The sequence below is a fragment of the Balaenoptera borealis genome (genome assembly GCF_965194805.1).
Source record: "Balaenoptera borealis genome assembly, chromosome: 6".
NCBI classification, from domain to species: domain Eukaryota; kingdom Metazoa; phylum Chordata; class Mammalia; order Artiodactyla; family Balaenopteridae; genus Balaenoptera; species Balaenoptera borealis.
The window spans coordinates 118,888,714-118,909,840 of NC_138863.1; positions in this window are offsets into that span (position 1 = coordinate 118,888,714).

Here is a 21,127-nt window from a genome sequence, read left to right on the forward strand (position 1 = left end):
AACCCACAGCCAACGTCATTCTCAATGGTGAAAAACTGAAACCATTTCCTCTAAGATCAGGAACAAGACAAGGTTGCCCACTCTCACCACTATTATTGAACATAGTTTTAGAAGTTTTAGCCATGGCAATCAGAGAAGAAAAAGAAATAAAAGGAATCCAAATCGGAAAAGAAGTACAACTGTCACTGTTTGCAGATTACATGATACTATACATAGAGAATCCTAAAGATGCTACCAGAAAACTACTAGAGCTAATCAATGAATTTGGTAAAGTGACAGGATACAAAATTAATGCACAGAGATCTCTGGCATTCCTATATGCTAATGGTGAAACATCTGAAAGAGAAATTAAGGAAACACTCTCATTTACCACTGCAACAAAAAGAATAAAATACCTAGGAAAAAACCTACCTACGGGGACAAAAGACCTGTATGGAGAAAGCTAGAAGACACTGATGAAAGAAATTAAAGATGATACAAACAGATGGAGAGATATACTGTGTTCTAGGATTGGAAGAATCAACATTGTGAAAATGACTATACTACGCAAAGCAATCTACAAATTCAGTGCAATCCCTATCAAACTACCAATGACACTTTTCACAGAACCAGAACAAAAAATTTCACAATTTGTATGGAAACACAAAAGACCCTGAATAGCCAAAGCAATCATGAGAAAGAAAAACGAAGCTGGAGGAATCATGCTCCCTGACTTCAGACTATACTACAAAGCTACAGTAATCAAGGCAGTATGGTACTGGCACAAAACAGAAATATAGATCAATGGAACAGGATAGAAAGCCCAGAGATAAACCCATGCACATATGGTCACCATATTTTTAATAAAGGAGGCACGAATATACAATGGAGAAAAGACAGTCTCTTCAATAAGTGGTGCTGGGAAAACTGGACAAGTACATGTAAAAGAATGAAATTAGAACACTTCCTAACACCATACACAAAAGTAAACTCTAAACGGATTAAAGACCTAAATGTAAGGCCAGACACTGTAAAACTCTTGGAAGAAAACATAGGGAGAACACTCTATGACATAAATCACAGCAAAATCCTTTTTGACCCACCTCCTAGAGAAATGGAAATAAAAACAAAAATAAACAAATGGGAGCTAATGAAACTTAAAAGCTTTTGCACAGCAAAGGAAATCATAAAGAAGATGAAAAGACAACCCTCAGAACTGGACAAAATATTTGCAAACGAAGCAACTGACAAAGGATTAATCTCCAAAATATACAACCAGCTCATGCAGCTCCATATCAAAAAAAAAAAAAAAACCCAATCCAAAAATGGGCAGAAGACTTAAAGAGATATTTCTCCAAAGAAGATATACAGATTGCCAACAAACACATGAAAGGATGCTCAACATCACTAATAATTAGAGAAATGCAAATCAAAACCACATTGAGGTATCACCTCACACCAGTCAGAATGGCCATCATCAAAAAATCTACAAACAATAAATGTTGGAGAGGGTGTGGAGAAAAGGGAACCCTCTTGCACCGTTGGTGGGAATGAAAATTGATACAGCCACTATGGAGAACTGTATATAAGTTCCTTAAAAACTAAAAACAGAACTACCATATGACCCAGCAATCCCACTACTGAGCATATACCCTGAGAAAATCGTAATTCAAAAAGAGTCATGTACCACAAGTTCATCTCAGCACTATTTACAATAGCCAGGACATGGAAGCAACCTAAGTGTCCATCGACAGATGAATGGATTAAGAAGATGTGACACATAAATGCAATGGAATATTAGCCATAAAAATAAACAAAATTGAGTTATTTGTAGTGAGATGGATGGACCTAGTGTCTGTCATACAGAGTGAAGTAAATCAGAAAGAGAAAAATAAAGATCATATGCTAACACATATGTATGGAATCAAAAAAAATAAGGTTCTGAAGAACCTAGGGTAAGGACAGGAATAAAGAAGCAGACATAAAGAATGGACTTGAGGACAGGGGGAGGGGAAGGATAAACTGGGACGACGTGAGAGAGTGGCATGGACATATATACACTACCAAATGTAAAATAGATAGCTAGTGGGAAGCAGCCTCATAGCACAGGTAGATCAGCTCGGTGCTTTGTGACCACCTAGAGGGGTGGGATAGGGAGGGTGGAAGGGAGGGAGACGCAAGAGGGCAGAGATATGGGGATATATGTATATGTATAGCTGATTCACTTTGTTATGAAGCAGAAACAACACACCATTGTAAAGCAATTATACTCCAATAAAAATGTTAAAAAAATAAAATACAATGGAACCAACAAAAGGCTATAGAAAAATAACACCTTAGCAATAAGGAGAAAATTTCTCTTCTTTACTTCTGGACCTGGAAGGCATTTGCAAAAAGCGCAACCTAGAAAGTATCACAGTCAACTCTTGCTCATCAGCACAATGGAGGAAAGAAGACAATATAAAAATAATTTTCTTAGTCTTTGATCTACTCATCATGATCTGGTGGCCACAACCAATCAATCAACAGACATCTATTTAGTGCCTGTGGTGTGTTGAGAGCCAAGTGAAACACCATGAACCAGTTTGACATCTTAGTCTGCTTAGATAACAGTTGTAGGAGTCTGTGTGCCATGTAGGCCATAGGGAGGAAGACCCAGGAGGGTGTGGAATAGTGGAAAGAAACAGGCTGGAATTAGATGTCAGCCACATGTAAACCATAAAGAGGAAAATCCTCTCCTGCAAAATTGAGAACTGACTACACAGATGCAGGCCAGGCTAAGCCAGTTAAGACCTGCCCTGCCCTTGGGGGAGCTGGGATTATGAGCACAGCTCAAGACCTCAGCCCTGCCGCCATGTCTTCTGCTCAAGGGCAGCACCTTCTCCTACTAAAAAGCTGGGCTGGAGGGGCAGTCATAGGTTTTCTCATGCATTCCCCTGTCCCAGGGCTGAACAATGAATGGAAATCTTGAATGAAGTGTTTCTGTGCTTTGTGGCTGACCCAAAGGGCACGGTCCACATGGCACTCTTCCCAGGGGAGGCGGACAGGAGTGGCCCAGCCTCTGCAGGAGCCTGCCTGTGGCACTTCCCTGGCTTCGTAAGTTTTGTTGCTGTTCCTACAAAGCTGCCTGTTAACCGTGCCTGCCCTTGGCGGAAGTGCCCCTGGAGCTCTGGCTCGTGCCTGGTGGGGCCCAAACAGCTGGCCTTCAGTCTCTGCCTAAATGGGTGGTTTCAGTTCTGGCGACACATTATTATCCTGGGGAGATTTTTAAATAGACCAATGCCTGGGGCCACCCAAGATCAAATGGGTCAGAATCTCTAGGGAGACAGCCTGCACACTAGCATGTTTAGAACCTCCCTGAGCAATTCTAAGCAGACAGGGTTGAAAACTGATTGTAAAGGGCACTCTTAAGCTAATTAATGTCTTTCAAAAAAGTCCCCCAAGCCCCAATTCGAATTTCTGTTGGAAGCCAACCTACTTGGTGTGAGCCCGGAGTCACAGCCCCCTCTACTCCCGGCGGGTACAGTGTTGCGCACTGCAGATCTTGGATGTCTTGGTTGTCTGGATCCCCTCCCCAGGACAAAAGCGAACAGTCGTGGAGTCCCATACTGGTTAACCAGCGTTATCTCCAGTCCCCATCACAGAAGAGCTACCCACTGAACATCCAAGGAAATGGACTCAGAGAGAAGGAACTTGAAAATTGCTTTCTTCTATATTTCACCTCAGTGCTTTGAGCCTGGATGTCCCGAGTGTTTTCTGGAGCACTTGTGCCGGGATCTGCTCAGAGACCTTGCTCACCATGATTCGACCCCCTTTCCACCTCCACACCAAACCTCATTCTGTCCCCCACATCCGGACACACACATCAGCACCGCAGGTCCTGCTGGCTGAGAAGCCGCTGCCCAGGGTGTCTCCTGTAGTTGGAAGACGTAGCAGGCCCCTGAGGCTCAGGCTTCTCCTTGTCTAGTGAGAATAAACGCTCACCTCATAGGAGCAGACATTTCCTACGGGAATTAAAAGGTAAACTTTATATGACACGTAACCATGGTTGCTCAAAAGCTCGGTAGGTTTTCCAGTGAACTCTCCACCACACACACAGAGACAGCAGCCCTGTCTGAGGGCCCTGATGGTTCCCATAGAAGACACGGAATAAAACACTACGAAGTCACAAGAATTATATCACTCGTTTCATTGACCATGAAAATCGAGGGGGAATGTTCCAGAATTCAAAGCTCCCACTTCTTTCTCTGTAGCCCTGATATGTAACAATCAGAGCCTTCATTTCCTCATCTGTAAAATGGGCATCCTAAGGGCGTTTTCCTCACTGAGCTTCTGCCAGGATTTAAAGAAGTAACACAGGTGAGGCATTTTGTTTAGTACCTGGCATGCAGTAAGCACATGATAAGTGTTGCATGTTGTTACTTCACCTTGCACTTTCACCTATAATACTTAACCCACCTTCCTTCTCATCCTCCAATTTTACCCCAGCAATAATATAGCTGTTATTTAAAATCAAACTCAAAAGCTTCGCTTCCTTTCAGAATGCCTCCTTGGACCACTTGTGGAGTTAGTTGGGCCTCTGTACAGCTTCTGCACATGAACCCACATTTCTCTGCCTCAGCTCAGACCTCACAGCTCCTGCCTGGAAGCTGCCGATGAGCCTCTCTCCAGACTCTCAACCACCATCTCCTCTACACTCCAAGCTGTGGCGATGCCAATCTATTTGTGACTCCCCTGCTGAAGACCCTTTCATGGCTCATCGATGCCTTCAGGGTGAAGTCCAAGCTGCCAGCCCCCTATGTTTGTCTCCATGGAACTTGGTCCTTGCTGACCTAACCGTCTCCCTCCCTCCCCACAAGCTTCGCAGGCTTCATGGACAACCCTCCCTCCCTTTCCCCCACACCCACCCCTCAGTGGATCTACTCAGCATAGCGGTATCTTCATTTTGGAGTCAGCTCCAAAGATCTCCTCCTTTTGGAAGTCTTTCCTCACCCATCACACCCCAGGCTGACTGACCACATCCTACTTCTGTGCCTTTCAACAGACTTTGATCACTGCATCTGCACAATTAGTCGTGTGTGTTTCTTACTTCTCATGCATCTGCCTCCATCTAGACAAGAGAAATGACATCTGAATGATAATAATAGCTTAGATTTTTTGAGTGCTTGCCAGTGCCAGGCACCATTCAAGGCATTTCAGCAGTTATTATTAACCCACTTAATCCTCACTATCCAACGAAGTGGGTTCTATTATTATCCCATTTTACAGATGAGGAGACGAAGGCACAAAGCAGTAAATAGTGGTTTCAAGGTCAAGCAATGAGTGGGGAGTTTATTCTCAAATCTAACACAGTGACAGTGCATAGTAGGTGCTCAGTAAATTTTGTGGGACTGAAATATTAGGTCTGTGGTTGAACTACCCCCAATCCAGTCAGGTCAGAGGCTAAGCTCTCCTGCACTGATTCAGTCTCTTCACCTCAGGTCATTTGCTTGTGTTTGAGGCTGAGGCCACATGGTGTGGGGCTCAAGCGGGTGCCCAGCTGGCAGCCATCCCCCTCCAGGTTCTCAGTTAGTTGTTCTGTGAATTCATAGCACACAAATATTTTATGACTGCATTTATTCTTCATAACAATGTGAATGAGCAACTGAATAAAAGCCAAATCCCTTGTGAAGCCAGAGGAAGAGTGATTAAATAATAATCATCCTGGATTAATTAATCTATAATATTTGTTCTTTATATGAAAGAAGAAAATCAGTCTTCAACATAAAGGTTATGTACTCCTGAGGTCTGTGTCTTAATAAAGGAAAGGCTTGGGGAAAAAACTTGACAAGCCCCCAAGATACAGCATGTTGTAAATGTAGACAGAAGGTTATTACTGATATAAAATATATTCAATGTAATTATCAGCCACAACAAATAATCAGAGTGATGATAATGAATAATTAACATTTTTATACTCCTATAGTAATGTTTCTAATAGATAAGTGCACAACATTGAATTAATTTATTGTGCTATAGTGTTTTTAGTAATGAAAATTGCCTAATCAAAACATCTCTTCCATGGCATTGCCAGATATTGGCAGAAATCACGGATAAGGTTTATTTCTTTGTTTTCTGATCTAATTGTAGTAGAGATGCTGTGAAATCTTTTTAAAAACCTAAGTAGAGAAATGGTGGGAAAAATAAACTCAAGGCAAGCTAATCATCTCAGTTCAGGAGGAAATACATTTAAAGACATTTTTGACCCCTGGAATTAAGGGTTAATAAAGATGTAGGAAGCAATTGCGTCCCTCTGAGAAGAAAGGCTGTCCACGGAGGAGAGGGATCTTGTGAGTCAGATTCACAGAGGTCTTTCAAGGATGTCTTTTTATTCCAACTGCCACCTCCTCAGGTCTTCCTTTCTACAAAGCAGGAAAAGGGAAGATGGCCTTTGTCAGCAATTTCACTGTGGAGTTCAAAGTCACTTCTTCTTTACCCCATGTCATGTTGCCCGCATGTTGGACTATAAGGGTCTGTTTGTTACAGCTGACTTCCTCATCAAGTGTAGCAAGGGCCACCTTCTGTTCTCCTTTTCCTCTTCAGGGCCTAAACCAATGTCTGGCTGCTCAGTAAAATCATTGATAAATAAATGAATTGCAAGCCTATCTATTTTTACCACCACTGGGAGATAGAAATGTTAATGGGTCTAACATGGTCACGATGTCATCCCTCTAGAATCTATTACCTAAAGCAAGCGTGGTGGCCGACAATACTGAGGAGCAAGAATATGTGAACGATGACTGATTCCACTTCTATTAAAGGTTCCCATGAAGCATGTGAAGAAATAAAGGAGCCCCTTCTTGAGTGTGGAAGGAAGTGCTACCAACGGGGCACGACATCACTTCAGGCTTACGGGAAAGACCAAATAGTGTCTTAGACCTCTCATTGTTATCTTTTAAGGGTTCTCTATAGCAGCCTCTTTTCAAAATTCAACATGCATACAAATCACCTGCGGATTTTGTTACGATGCAGATTCTAAGTCAGCAGATTTGAGGTAGGGCCTAAGACGCTGCATTGATGACAAGCTCCCAGCTGATGCCAATTTTGCTGGCCTGCAGATCACGCTTTGAGTAGCAAAGATCTGTAAGACCTCTTTCTCTCTTTATGTTTTACTCTCTCAGTTTAGCTGATTTTAGGTATATGTTTATATTTGCATGATACATGCATAATTAAGGAGGAATAACCTGTTATTGATCTCAACTTACCATGCATATGGTTGTCTTTCTAAAGAAACTATAAAGAGACCAACATTGCTGACCTGGTATCAGAATAGTCCAGCTGTATTCCCCTAAAGAGAAACAACAGCTTCTTAAGCACTAAGCTTATATGCTAAATGCACCTCCATGGTGTGACTGTGTCTCATTTTCAAATGTAATAGGGTTGCATGGTGTGTAGTCTGTGACAGCTGCAACATACCTGCTTTTGTAGGTTATATTTACATCACCTTCGTATTAGTATCTCCAAATTCTTTTCATACCAACAATCGGAATTTTTTTTCAAAGCGTAAAGGAGATAAAAAGAATGGAAAGAAAAACAAGAACCAAATATATCATAACTAATAATGATGATTTAGTCAACAGTTGTTGGGAGCCTGGTTCTGTGCTAAGCCCTTTACTCTGCAACTGAGCCACCTGAGACCCAGGGGATTTAGGAATCTGACTAAAGTCATAGATCTTAGATATTGCTCAGCCTAGAGCTGAACCCATGGCTGTAGGATGCCAAACTTCATAGTTTAGACATCTGCAGTGACTGTCCCAACCCAGTGCCTCAGTCATGCATGGTCTGAGGCACTAGAAGACCAGAAATCAGATGCACAACCTATAAGGGCTTCTACACTTTGATAAATGAGACAATGCATATTCATGACAAGAGAAATTACCGTGGCTCTCTGGATTCACTCCAAATGGAGGGAGGGCCCAACATCAAAGAGCCCAGAGAAAGAGGAATCATTGAACCAGAGTTGTCACCAATGGCTTCATGAAGATTGTTAGAACTGAGTTTGGCTCTAGGGACTGAAATGATAGTTGGATTTAAATAAGAATGGAGCAAGAGGAGGGCCTGGGAAAGGTGGACAAAAGTAACACTTCAGAGAGCAGTGAACAAAGCCTTCTGGCCAGACCAGAGGTTTTGTGGCCCCTAGGAATCTGGCTCTGCATCAGACTCACCTGCAGAATGGAGTCAAAACACAAGCTCCCAACCTCCCTTTCCCCCAGACTGACAGCAGCAACATCTCCCCGATAAAGCTTTGCCCACATGATTCCCAAGCAGTTGCCTGCACGGGTCTGGGATTGGCCTATGGGAGCCCTCCACCAACCCAGGAGACTCTGATAGCCCAGGAGCCTGTAAGGATAGGACACAGATTCTTCCTCTTGGTGCTCCCAACTGCAGTGAAGTGACTGGCATGGAATGCGGGCTCAGTGTTGGCAGGAAAAATGGACTGAAGTGGCCTCAGGGAGGAGAGATGAGGAGGATTTGCTTAGAGAATCATTAGGTAAAGTTTAAAGCACTTGAACTCTTTGCTAATGGAGGAAAAAATTTGGAAACATCTTCCCATGGAATAGATTCCATCTCAAGTGTGTGTAAGTTGTGGATCTTTTGGCCAGGAAGAGAAGTGGGCTGCACCAAACCTGGCAGAACCCGAGACCTCCCTCCTGCCATGCCTGGGACTGAGCCAGGTCCTCTGAGGGGAACTTGGTGAGGCAGGCAGGGCCAAGTTTAATGAAGAACACATGCTTTTCTCTGCACCTACCCCCAAGGCAGCCCTAATCCCCCTCTCAGCCTCCATGAGGACTCCTAATGGAATCTCTTTAATTCTTGTTTTCAGATTTCTTGAGGGGTCCAAAGAAATTTGAAAAGAGGAACTTCCATGTTTAGCCACTATTGATTTATTTTGGTTCCGGTTGACAGATTTTTATATAAAAACAGAGAACAAAGGAACTCTCCAGGGCTGACCTAAACTGATTACATTAGAACCTGTTCCACCTTGTGGAAATGGGGAGGGCCTGATTTCCATCTGAGCAGCAAACCTGTGACCAAGAAAGATGCATCTATACCAGTAGAGGAAAAAGAAAACTAAAAACAAATGCCTGGATGTTTGGAAAGTAAAATTCTGCCAATTATGAAAGGTGTAAGGCAAGCAAATGATTTTGACTGATTTGAGTCAAAATCCCAAATAAGTTGGTTGACCTACATTGATTGAATGTGTTACTCATTGATCCTCTAGATTTTATCAATGTGGACACACAGCTTCAAAAATATGTCAGTTAGAAACCGCATTTGGCAGTAAGTGACTGGAATCTGAAAAGCAGTGTCTTAAACAATTTAAGTGCAAATGACGTACCTGGAGGTAGGCCATCCAGGAATGCTAAAAAGTTTTCATCGGGGTCCCAGACTCCTTCTGTTTTCTTCTCTGTCATCCTTCCCATCTGCTTGTTGCCTCCTAGTGATAAGATGGCTGCTCTACCTTCACCATTGCTTCCAAGATCCAGGCATAAAGAAAGGTAAGAGTCAGAGGGACATGTGCTAGATGGATCTGCTCTCTTTTTAAGAAGATTGCCTCAGAAGTTCCACCCAACAACTTCAGCTTATATCTTATTTACCTGAAGTGTTCCCAGCACCATAACCAATTTATAAACCATTTTCGTTCGCCCAAAACTTGTCCTTATGCCCATTCTAATCAATCCCCACTTCTAGCCCTGCCCAGGGCTGATCTGATCTCTGCATTTTTCGAAGGGGTCAAATCATCACTCAATTTTGCAAAAGGCCAGGTAAGACTTGACAAGTGGAGGACGGTGACTCTAGAAACCACAGTGGAATGTGCACATGGTCCTGGGGATTATGGGATCTTTGCTATTGGCAGGACATAGGTGGCTGAGCTTATGAGATTTAATTTGATAAGACACAAGAAAGGAGAAAAGAGCCAAAGGGATAAGGAGGTGAAAGACAGAAGGAGGAAATAAAAAAAGAAGGGAGTGTTAATCTGTTTGATGAGAGGAAAGGATTCTGACAAAGCTTCACTGAGGAAATTCAATACATAAAATTATAAAACTATGATGGCAATTTCCAGATGGACTGGGGGAGAAAAGCCTTTCCTAGCTGAGGGAACCACAAAGGTGGACATATGGAAGCTTGAAAAATATGAACTGCAATTCGTTATGGCAGGAGTGACTATAAGAAAGGCAGGCAGGGGCCAAATGTGTAAGGATGACACACACCATGGTAAGTACTGTACATAGGAGAGAGTCATTACAGGATTTTAAGGATGGGGGATCATATGATCAGATTTGCATTTTAGAAAGGAAACCCTGGCTGCAATCTTTAGAAAAAGTTGAAGGAGAGGAAGAGTAAGACAGAAGCTGGTACAATGATCCAGGTGAGACGTTGCACGGGGTTGATATAAGCAAGTGGGAAAGGGGAGGAAATGACTTAGTAAAGATAGTAAGGAGGTAGAATAGGCAGGGTATATAAATTAAGCAAGGTCACATAGCAAAGAAGAAGCAGAGTAGAAATTAAAACCTGACCATGTAACCATGAGCAAATTACAAAATCTTGGACCTCAATCTTCTCATTTGTAAAATAAGGGTAATAATAGTACCTGTTGTTGGGAGATAGTTCTCTTTGGTCTCTTGAGTTTCTGCACATCTTGTGAGGAAGGTGCAAGGTGTAGCTAATTCTGAATCGCATGAGGAGATAAAACATTATCTCAAACTGCAACTGACCCCACGCCATTAGTGTGGTGGCTTGTCCTCTCATATGAATTTCATTCCAATTTTACCTAAAGAAACTCATAGTTAAACCTCTAGGCTAGTCACACCTCGACCACTTACTTTACCTTTCATATCACCAACCTCCTTGGCTTCTCAGAAGCTAAGAGCCAGGAGCAGAAATTGCTTGGGAGCTTTAAAAGGGAAACGAGCCACTCCTTCTCCATTTCTACCGTTGTAGGAGATGACTAGGCAACAGGCTTCTGTGTCAGCCAGGGTGCTTTCAGCTGTACATAACTGAAAACTCTTCATCAAGTGGCTTACTAAAGAACATTCATCATCCCATGAGATTAGTTGATTCAATAGTACAGTGATAGCTTCAGGACTTAAGTTCTTTGCATATGTCTATTCTATCATCTTTACCATGTTCTCTCCATTCTTTATCTTCTCATTATCATGAGAAGTCCCCAGTAGTTATCTCCCCATGACCCATTGATCTGAAGTATCTCTCTTGTTCATGCTCAGACCAATCGGCAAAGGAATATGGTGTTATAATATAATATAATAACTGGCTTAGACCAATCAGCACTCACATGAGAGGATGGAGTCGACCTCTCCTAAACCACATGGCCACACAGTTAAACATGGAAATCTGAATAAAATGTGGTACTATTTGGAAGGAATGGATGTTGATTAAGTAGCCAATAACGTTTGCTGTAGCTTACTGGAAAAAAGTGTGCTGGTCCATTAAATTTCTTCAGCCCATAGAGAAAGTCCTTATCTCTCTTTGATTGGCAATGTTAGCCTTTTTGCAGATAAAGTGGCATATTAATAAGGAAAAGAAAGAAATGTAACTTCTGTGCTATTCAGAGGTCTGTCTGGGCAAAGGCTACTGAATGCAGAATCTTCCCTCTTCAACTAGTGGATCCTTCCAGACACAACCTAATCACTTTGTCTCCTAGAGTAAGAATGAATTAGGCTCAAGCAAGAAACACTGCTACCTATACACACCTAGGAAAGCTGCTCAGATACGTATTATGTAACTTGCAGAAGGATAAAAAGTGGTGAACTTGAGATTAAACCCTAAGTATTGGATTGTGCATTTCAACCTCACTCACTATTTGGGGCAAGAAAAAAACAGGTGGGAGCAGATCTCAAAAGGACTTAACATTTTGTTTCTCAGCATTGGCTTACTGAGATAGTATATGTAAAGCACATGGTATGTAGTAGGCATACAGAAAAAAGAAAGCAAAGCCTAAAGGTTCACTGAGAGGTACAAAGATGCACAGTAAGAGAAGCTAGGCTGAGAGCTCTGCTGGACTGAGGGTCACAAGAGAAGATGATCAATATTTTTTGCTAAGCAACACTGTATTTTAAACAATGTTTCCTTTTGTTAAAATTATCTGCTTGCATATCTAAAAGGGAAAGCTTAAAAAAAAGCTTCTGAATCACATTGGCTTTTTTTTTTTTTTTTAAAGAAAAGCATTTAGAACTCTGCAGCAATTAAATATTCCCTGCTACCCAAGTTCATCTCCTGTTTACTTTATTGAATAAGTGGAGATCCAGGTTAGCAAAGCTTTCATCTTCCTATTAAGCCACCTCATCAGCAACTGCCTAAGGTGATTTGAAAAAAGTGGTTTGGTGTCTTTCTTCTTTAGATTTCTCCATTATTCCATGCAGATGTCTATCTGGAAGCACTCCCAAAGCTGAGAAAATGTGTAAAGCAGATAGCAAATAAAATGTTAAAACCACAAAGGATTTATCATTTGTTCCAAATATAAAAAATAATTTCCAGATAAAAGGTTTTACATTTTACAAAATCAGGAATAGCTACGTAACCCACAACAAATTAAAAAACATTGTTCTATTCCTGATCAAGATATGCAGTACTTCGACCTAAAATTTCAATTCTGGTATATTCCATCTATTGCCTGTATTTGATTTTCATCTTTAAGTATAATCTCAAGTTATATAGATGAGTTCTTAGAGATTTCTCTTCTGTCTGAGCCAGTAATATTTATTACATGAAAAGGATACATGAAATAGAAAGGGAAACATGCTTCCCTTTACATTTGGGAAGCTGTATTCCTATTTATCCAATAGGAAGGTTCCACTGATCACTGATATAAATATTATACATTGTGTGCCTGACGGCAGGCCAGGAGCAGGCTTCAAATAACTGGAATATAAGATACTGACCTTGATTCCCCACGGTGAGAGCAGATGTATCCCCAGTTAGTAAGGTCTCTCTCAAAGCCAAAGTGAATGACACTTGAATTTCCTAAACAGCTTAAGTTGAATATCAAAGATGAGCCTCCTCAGGAAGTAGAGTGAACACTAAGAAATCATTCAGGACGAACAGAAGAATCAATAACGTTTAGGTTAGGAATAGAGCAAGGGGTGTGAGTAGGAGAAAGGAAGATCCCTTCTCCAAGCCACTCCCTGGAGCAAGAGGCAGCTGGAGGGGAAAGGTTTCTTTGCCATCATTAGTCTACCATTTTTCATTCTCATTTTTGATGAGACTAAACCTTGAATTGACTTTCCTCCAAGTAGTTGGGCCGAGCCAGGTTTTCTGAGTTCCAGACAGTTCCAGACAGTTAAGAGTTCTCAACTCTTAACTCATCTTTCTCTTACCAAAAGTTTCTTAAAAACTCCCTCTGCAGGAAGTCCACACCGAGTAGGTGGGTCTTGATAAAGATATATTATGGAGCAGAGAATTTCCAAGTTAAAAGAAACTTCAGTGGTCACCCAACCTCTTTATTTAAACATGAGAGATGGAGGGCTATAAAGGATACATAGCTTATCCAACATCACCTCTTTTCCAGTTTTCTCCCTATAGAATTGATATAGAAAGAAAAGAAAGAAGGGAGGGAGGGAGATGGCATCTTACATCCCAGTTGGCACCTCTGCTTCCTTCCCCACTGTTGCCTCATCTCCTCAGCCCCAATCTCATGCCAAAAATAAAAACAGGTGCAGAAACCTGGACACCTTTCTCTACCTCCACTTCTCTACCCACTCTTCCAATCCAGATACCAAGTGCCAAATTCCTCCTTACTCTCTACAGCCAGCACTTTTTCTCAACCCTACTCTATCTTCCACATTTCTTACTTCTCACCTGAGTTTTTTTTTAACATCTTTATTGGAGTATAATTGCTTTACAATGTTGTGTTAGTTTCTGCTGTATAACAAAGTGAATCAGCTATACATATACATATATCCCCATATCTCCTCCCTCTTGCGTCTCCCTCCCACCCTCCCTATCCCACCCCTCTAGGTGGTCACAAAGCAATGAGCTGACCTCCCTGTGCTATGCGGCAGCTTCCCACTAGCTATCTATTTTACATTTGGTAGTGTATATATGTGCATGCCACTCTCTCACTTCATCCCAGCTTACCCTTCCCCCTCCCCGTGTCCTCAAGTCCATTCTCGACATCTGCGACTTTATTCTTGTCCTGCCCTAGGTTCATCAGAACGTTTTTTTTTTTTTTTTAAGATTCCATATATATGTGTTAGCATATGGTATTTGTTTTTCTCTTCCTGACTTACTTCACTCTGTATGACAGTCTCTAGTTCCATCCACCTCACTACAAATATCTCAATTTCATTGCTTTTTATGGCTGAGCAATATTCCATTGCATATATGTGCCACATCTTCTTTATCCAGTCATTTGTCAATGGACACTTAGTTTGCTTCCATGTCCGGGCTATTGTAAATAGTGCTGTGGTGAATATTGTGGTACATGACTCTTTGAATTATGGTTTTCGCAGGATATATGCCCAGTAGTGGGATTGCAGCATCATATGGTAGTTCTATTTTTAGCTTTTAGGAACTTCTATACTGTTCTCCATAGTGGCTGTATCAATTTACATTCCCACCAACAGTGCAAGAGGGTTCCCTTTTCTCCACACCCTCTCCAGCATTTATTGTTTGTAGATTTTTTGATGATGGCCATTCTGACCGGTGTGAGGTGATACCTCATTGTGGTTTTGATTTGCATTTCTCTAATGATTAGTGATGTTGAGCATTCTTTCATGTGTTTGTTGGCAATCTGTATATCTTCTTTAGAGAAATGTCTGTTTAAGTCTTCTGCCCATTTTTGGATTGGGTTGTTTGTTTTTTTGATATGGAGCTGCATGAGCTGCTTGTATATATTGGAGATTAATCCTTTGTCAGTTGTTTAGTTTGCAAATATTTTCTCCCATTCTGAGGGTTGTCTTTTTGTCTTGTTTATAGTTTCTTTTGCTGTGAAAAGGCTTTTTTCATTAGGTCCCATTTGTTTATTTTTGTTTTTATTTCCCTTTCTCTAGGAGGTGGGTCAAAACGGATCTTGCTGTGATTTATGTCATAGAGTGTTCTGCCTAAGTTTTCTTCCAAGAGTTTTATGGTGTCTGGCCTTACATTTAGGTCTTTAATCCATTTTGAGTTCATTTTTGTGTATGGTGTTAGGGAGTGTTCTAATTTCATTCTTTTATATGTAGCTGTCCAGTTTTCCCAGCACCACTTTTTAAAGAGGCTGTCTTTCTCCATTGTATATTCTTGCCTCCTTTATGAAAAATAATGTGACTATAGATGTGTGGGATTATTTCTGGGCTTTCTATCTTGTTCCATTGATCTATATTTCTGTTTTTGTGCCAATACTATACTGTCTTGATTACTGTAGCTTTGTGGTATCACCTGAAGTCAGGGAGCATGATTCCTCCAGCTCCGTTTTTCTTTCTCAAGATTGCTTTGACTATTTGGGGTCTTTTGTGTTTCCATACAAATTGTGAAAGTTTTGTTCTAGTTCTGTGAAAAATGCCATTGGTAGTTTGATGGGGATTGCATTGAATCTGTAGATTGCTTTGGGTAGTAGAGTCATTTTCACAATGTTGATTCTTCCAATCCAAGAACAAGGTGTATCTCTCCATCTGTTTGTGTCATCTTTAATTTCTTTCATCAGTGTCTTATAGTTTTCTGCATACAGGTTTTTTGTTTCCTTAGGTAGGTTTATTCTTAAGTATTTTATTCTTTTTGTTGCAATGGTAAATGGGAGTGTTTCTTTAATTTCTCTTTCAGATTTTTCATCATTAGTGTATAGGAATGCAAGAGATTTCTGCTTACTAATTTTGTATCCTGTCACTTTACCAAATTCATTGATTAGACCTAGTAGTTTTCTGGTAGCATCTTTAGGATTCTCTATGTATAGTATCATGTCATCTGCAAACAGTGACAGTTTTACTTCTTCTTTTCCGATTTGGATTTCTTTTTCTTCTCTGATTGCCATGGCTAGGACTTCCAAAACTATGTTGAGTAATAGTGGTGGAAGTGGGCAACTTTGTCTTGTTTCTGATCTTAGAGGAAATGGTTTCAGTTTTTCACCATTGAGAACAATGTTGACTGTGGGACACCTGAGTTTTTATAACAACCTCCTCATCATACACAAAATTGTACACCTCCAATAAGTTTTCCACATTTCCAGAGGGCAGATCTGACATACCACTTTCCAGATGAAAATCCATTATGGCTTAGTATCTTTAGAATAAAATTCAAACTTGCTCTATGTTTGTACAGGATCCTTCTTGATATGATTCCTGCCTTCTCCAGACTCACCTCCATCACTCGTTCATCCACTCAATGTATATTTATGGAGGGTGTAATACATGCCAGGCAATGATCTAAGCAGTGAGTGCACGTGCTTACTTATTCGCTGCCCTCAACTCTTCTGTTTCAGCTGTCCAGAATGGCTTCAAATTACCCAACTGTGATTATCTGCTGCTACTTTTACTCTATTTCTCCTTTCTCACTCCTTATACATCCTTTGTTTTGTGTTATAATTCTAACCTCAGCTTAGACACATTCCCCTCCAAGAATCATTCTCTGCCCGGCCATATGAGTGACTGGCATTTTCCCATAGTTCCCAGAGCTTGTCAAACAGTGTAGAAATTGTCAGCTTGTCTTTATCCCTCACTGTGCTGTAAACTTGTAGAGAACAAGGGTTATATCTTTACCACTGTACCCCCTTACCTAGCTCATGACCTGGTGTATAACAGCTTAATAGGCATTCAATAAGTATTTGTTGAAAGAATTAATATATGAATGAAGCTTATTCTCCCAAATAGATGGCTGTTAGTCTTTCTCAGTCTTTGTTCAAGGAATTCAACTTTTTGATTATACATTTCCCTTTACAATTTTATCTCTGAAGTGGTATGATAAACAATTTCTAGATCCAGCAAAAGAAAAAGGCTACAGATTTTAGGACAAACCAAAAGAAGTCTGACATGACCAGGATCATTCTTCTACCACTATTTTTTATGTAACCTTGGGCAAGTCACATCCCTTCTTAGTTCTCCATCTGTAAATGGTGGTAAAAAGGATTGAGATTTACTCTAAAGTCATGCACAGCCATTGAAGACATAGCTAACATGTACATCACTACTGACTTGTAGGAAGTTAACCAGAGAAAACCTTCGCAGTAGTGCAGGTCTGAAAAAAACATGAACCCCAGTGTGTGTGCGTGTGTGTGTGTGTGTGCGCACACACATAAGCCTAGGACCTGAAGTGGTGTAAAGAAATGTTGTGAATCTTCATCTCTCACATGCTCTACAGAAAAAAAGGAAAATCTTTGTTTTGACCTTGTGATCTTATGAAAGTTACCTAACTTTTCTAAAGTTTAGTTTCATCATCTGTACAATAAAACAATATTCATTTAGCAAACTTGAGGAACATCAAGAATTGGGACAGAACAATTGTACCATACATGTATATTGTTGGGTTTTTTAAAAATTAAATTTGTTATAAACCTTGCAAGAGGAGAATTATTGTAAAGAAAAACACCAAAAAAAAAAAAAAAAGAAAGAAAGAAAGCCAGACTAAGGTCATTAAAAATCTATTAGAATTAATAAACAAGTTCAATAAGGTTGAGGACACAAGATCAATATGCAAAAATCAACTATAATTCTATACAGCAGCAATTAATAAACAGTCAATGACATGCAAAAAGACAGGTCAGTTTATAATAAGATCAAACAATACAATACTTGGGAATAAATTTAACAAAAAGAGTGCAACACTTATACTATGAAAACTACAAAATACGGATGAAAGAGAGTAAAGAAGACTTGAATAAATAGAAAAACATCCCATGTTCATGGATCAAAAGACTCAGTATGGTTAAGATAGCAAAACTCCCTAATCTCTATAGATTCGAGGGAGTCTCTATAAAAATTCCAGCTGACTCCTTTACATAAATTGACAAGCTGAAACCTAAAATTCATATAGAAATTCTAGGAATCCAGAAGAGCCAAAATTAAATTAATTTACATCACAATGAGATACTACTTCACACTTACTAAGATGACTGTATTCAAAGACAGATACAAATGTGATGAGGATGTGGAAAAATCGAAATCCGCTTACACTGCTGAATGTTAAGTAGTGCAGGTGCTTTGGAAAACAGTCCAGCAGTTCCTCAAATGGTCAAACGTATTTACCATGTGATCCAACAGTGCTACTCCTAGGTATATACCCAAGAGAAATGAAAGTATGTGTCCTCATAAAAACTTGTACATGGGTGTTCACAGCAGCATGGCACTGGAAACTAGCACTACAGATCACTTTCAGACTGCTGTGATTCTGATGCTTGACTTTCCAGCATCTGTCCATCACTGTGGCCCTTGCCTCAAGAGGTAGACTGCTTGGTAAGTACAATCCCACCTCCTTGTTTCAGGAAAGGGCTCTACCCTATGGTCATTGGTGTGCAGGAAGAAGTTTACTGTCGACTTCTGTAAAGTTCTTCCTAGCTTTTGAGAAAGCCTCAGGAAGCCTCTTGCTTTCTCTCCCTGGATAAGAACTAGGAAATGTGCAGTCCTGGGAGCCATCCTGCGCCCAGAAGGGGAACTAGGCTCAGGGTGAAAATGATCCTGCAAATGGCAAAGGAGGTGACAGGATGAAGTTCGGTCCTTGTTGACAGCCTCCAGATCTATCAATCCTGGAACTCTATTTCTGGACCTCCTATTATGTGCAGCATTAAATCTATCTGTGGTTGAGGCAGTTTGAATTGAGAGTTTTGATCCTTGAGATTAAAAGCGTCCTCCTACCTGTTGCAGAGACTTCCAGAGGGGATGCATGGCAGCTTGGAGGGGACCGTGACAGTAGTTGACGCGTGTGAAGAGTTACAGGGAGGGTGTTCTTCCACTTGCCTGTGTATCTATGAGTGGACATTAGTATGTGTGTATGTGGGTGAGTACGAGGACACACTTGGACAACTGAGTTCTCTTACTCATTCACTTATTCATGAAACAAGCCTGTATTAAGCCCTCACTGTATTCAACAAATCTCCTAATGTGAGGAGAAGGGTATAAGTGTATGAGTATGTGTGTGATCTCTGAGAACATGTGTGCAAATGTGCGATATGCCTGTTTTCTGCCAGAGGATTATTGGATTTGTCTACAATCTGCTCTTTTGGCTGCAGTGAGCGTCTCATAAAGAGGAGTCCTTATCTCCACATCCTCTCCATGTCTCGTCATTAATTCTGTACTGAACAAAGGCGAAGATGACTGGGGTGGGGGGCGGTCAGTGCCAAGTGGTGTACAAATGACAGGCTCTGGCATTCTTGATCTTTGCACCAGGAAGCAAGGTCTTAGACCTCCGAGGGGGCAGTGGCATGAAACACATCCAAACAAGGCTCATCCCCTATAATTGATTTCTTCTGGCAGGTCTGACCTCCTAATGGTGTCCTGCCTAGGCTGGCGCAATTATAATTAGTCTCTGGTCCCTGAGACACCAACCACATGCTGGTTTATAGAGACAAGGAAACTTGTCACAGGTAATTCACAAAACAAATAATTCACTTTACAAAACAGTACTATGTTTCGATTCCCCCTTTTACAATGATAAATTCTAGGTAATTTAATATTCAGATATTTAATATTACGTGGTGCTAATATGTTAAATAAGAAAAATTGTTATGATCTTCTCTATAGATGCCAAAAAAGGCATGGGATTAAGTTTTTCTTACATTTCTAATTTTTAAATTTCTATGTAAAGTAGAAGTAGATATATATTTCTGGAAAATGATAAAACGTTGTTCGAACCAACCACCAGTGTTATATTTAATGATTAATCACTAGATTAATTTCTATCAAAATTAGGGAAAGTTGAAGGTAACCTCTATTAAGCACTGTTATTTAACATTGTTCTGGAAATTCTAACCAATGAAACAAAATTTTAAAAATCTAAAGAAGAGATAGGAGAAATAAAAGAAAAACCAAATTATCATTATCTTGCAGAATATTGGCAGGTTTTATTTTGACAGTGATCTCAGTGATTATATCTGACTTCTGAATGAATTAGATACTTACAAATAAATCTAGAAAGATAAATATTTTTCTCCACAATGATCATTTTAGCTTATGTATTGCTCCAGGAATGACTTCAGCCAGATAATTATTGTCCAACGATTAAAGGTTACTTACTTCAAAACTCAAACCATTATATTCAACAAATGTTCTCCAACACTAAATTGTTTATAACAAATAATTCAAAATAATACCTGGGGGGGGACAAATTTGCAGATATCATATTTCTTTGCTTTTAAGATGCAATTTTTAAAATTGTAAATATTTGAGAAATTGGGGCACATCTTACAGTTGATGTATATGCTTAGTGTGTTAGCATATCCTTTTTATTGAATGGCTGCTATTATTTTATAGTCTTAGAATGGAGTCAACGTTGCTCAAAATTAGTTGTGTGTTGGGGGTTTTGTTGTGGTTTCTGAGGCTGGGGTGGAGGTGTGGTAATGGCCACAGTGAAGATTTTGCAGGATAGATGAATTGTGGCTACCTGAGGCAGGGATACAGGAACCTCGTCTAAGTGTGAGTCTGGTGCTTTGTAGTCAGCCCCAGATAGTCTTGGAGGACTGTGCTGGCCCAGCCCATGGGTTCTCCTAAAGCCCCCATGGGGATAGAGGAGCCTTTCCTTTTGAACACAGTTATTAGGTAAGCACTCTAATTTTTATACGGGAGATTTAACCAGGTCTTCCTAGTTGATTATTAAAGCGTGTGACCTGTCACTTCATCAAGAAAAGTTCATCCCAGGTTCTTGCTGGGAAGAACAACCTTGAACTTTCTTTCATCCAAAACTCACTGAGCCTGGTGATGAGAAATATCACCTGTAGATAATGGTCCGAGGGGCACACAGACTCAAATCTTCTTCTACATCAGTTGTGTTTAAATGTTTTCTTTAACTGTGGGAATATTTGTTCATGCATAAAAGAGTTGGATGCAGAGTTCTTCTGACTGAAAAGGATGAGGGAATAAGAACCACATCTACACCCTTATTTTCACTCCCTAGCCCACCCCAACTCCCAGGAGAGTCTGAGGAGATGGCAGAGATCATCGTTTGAAATAGATTACTCTAGATGTCTTTT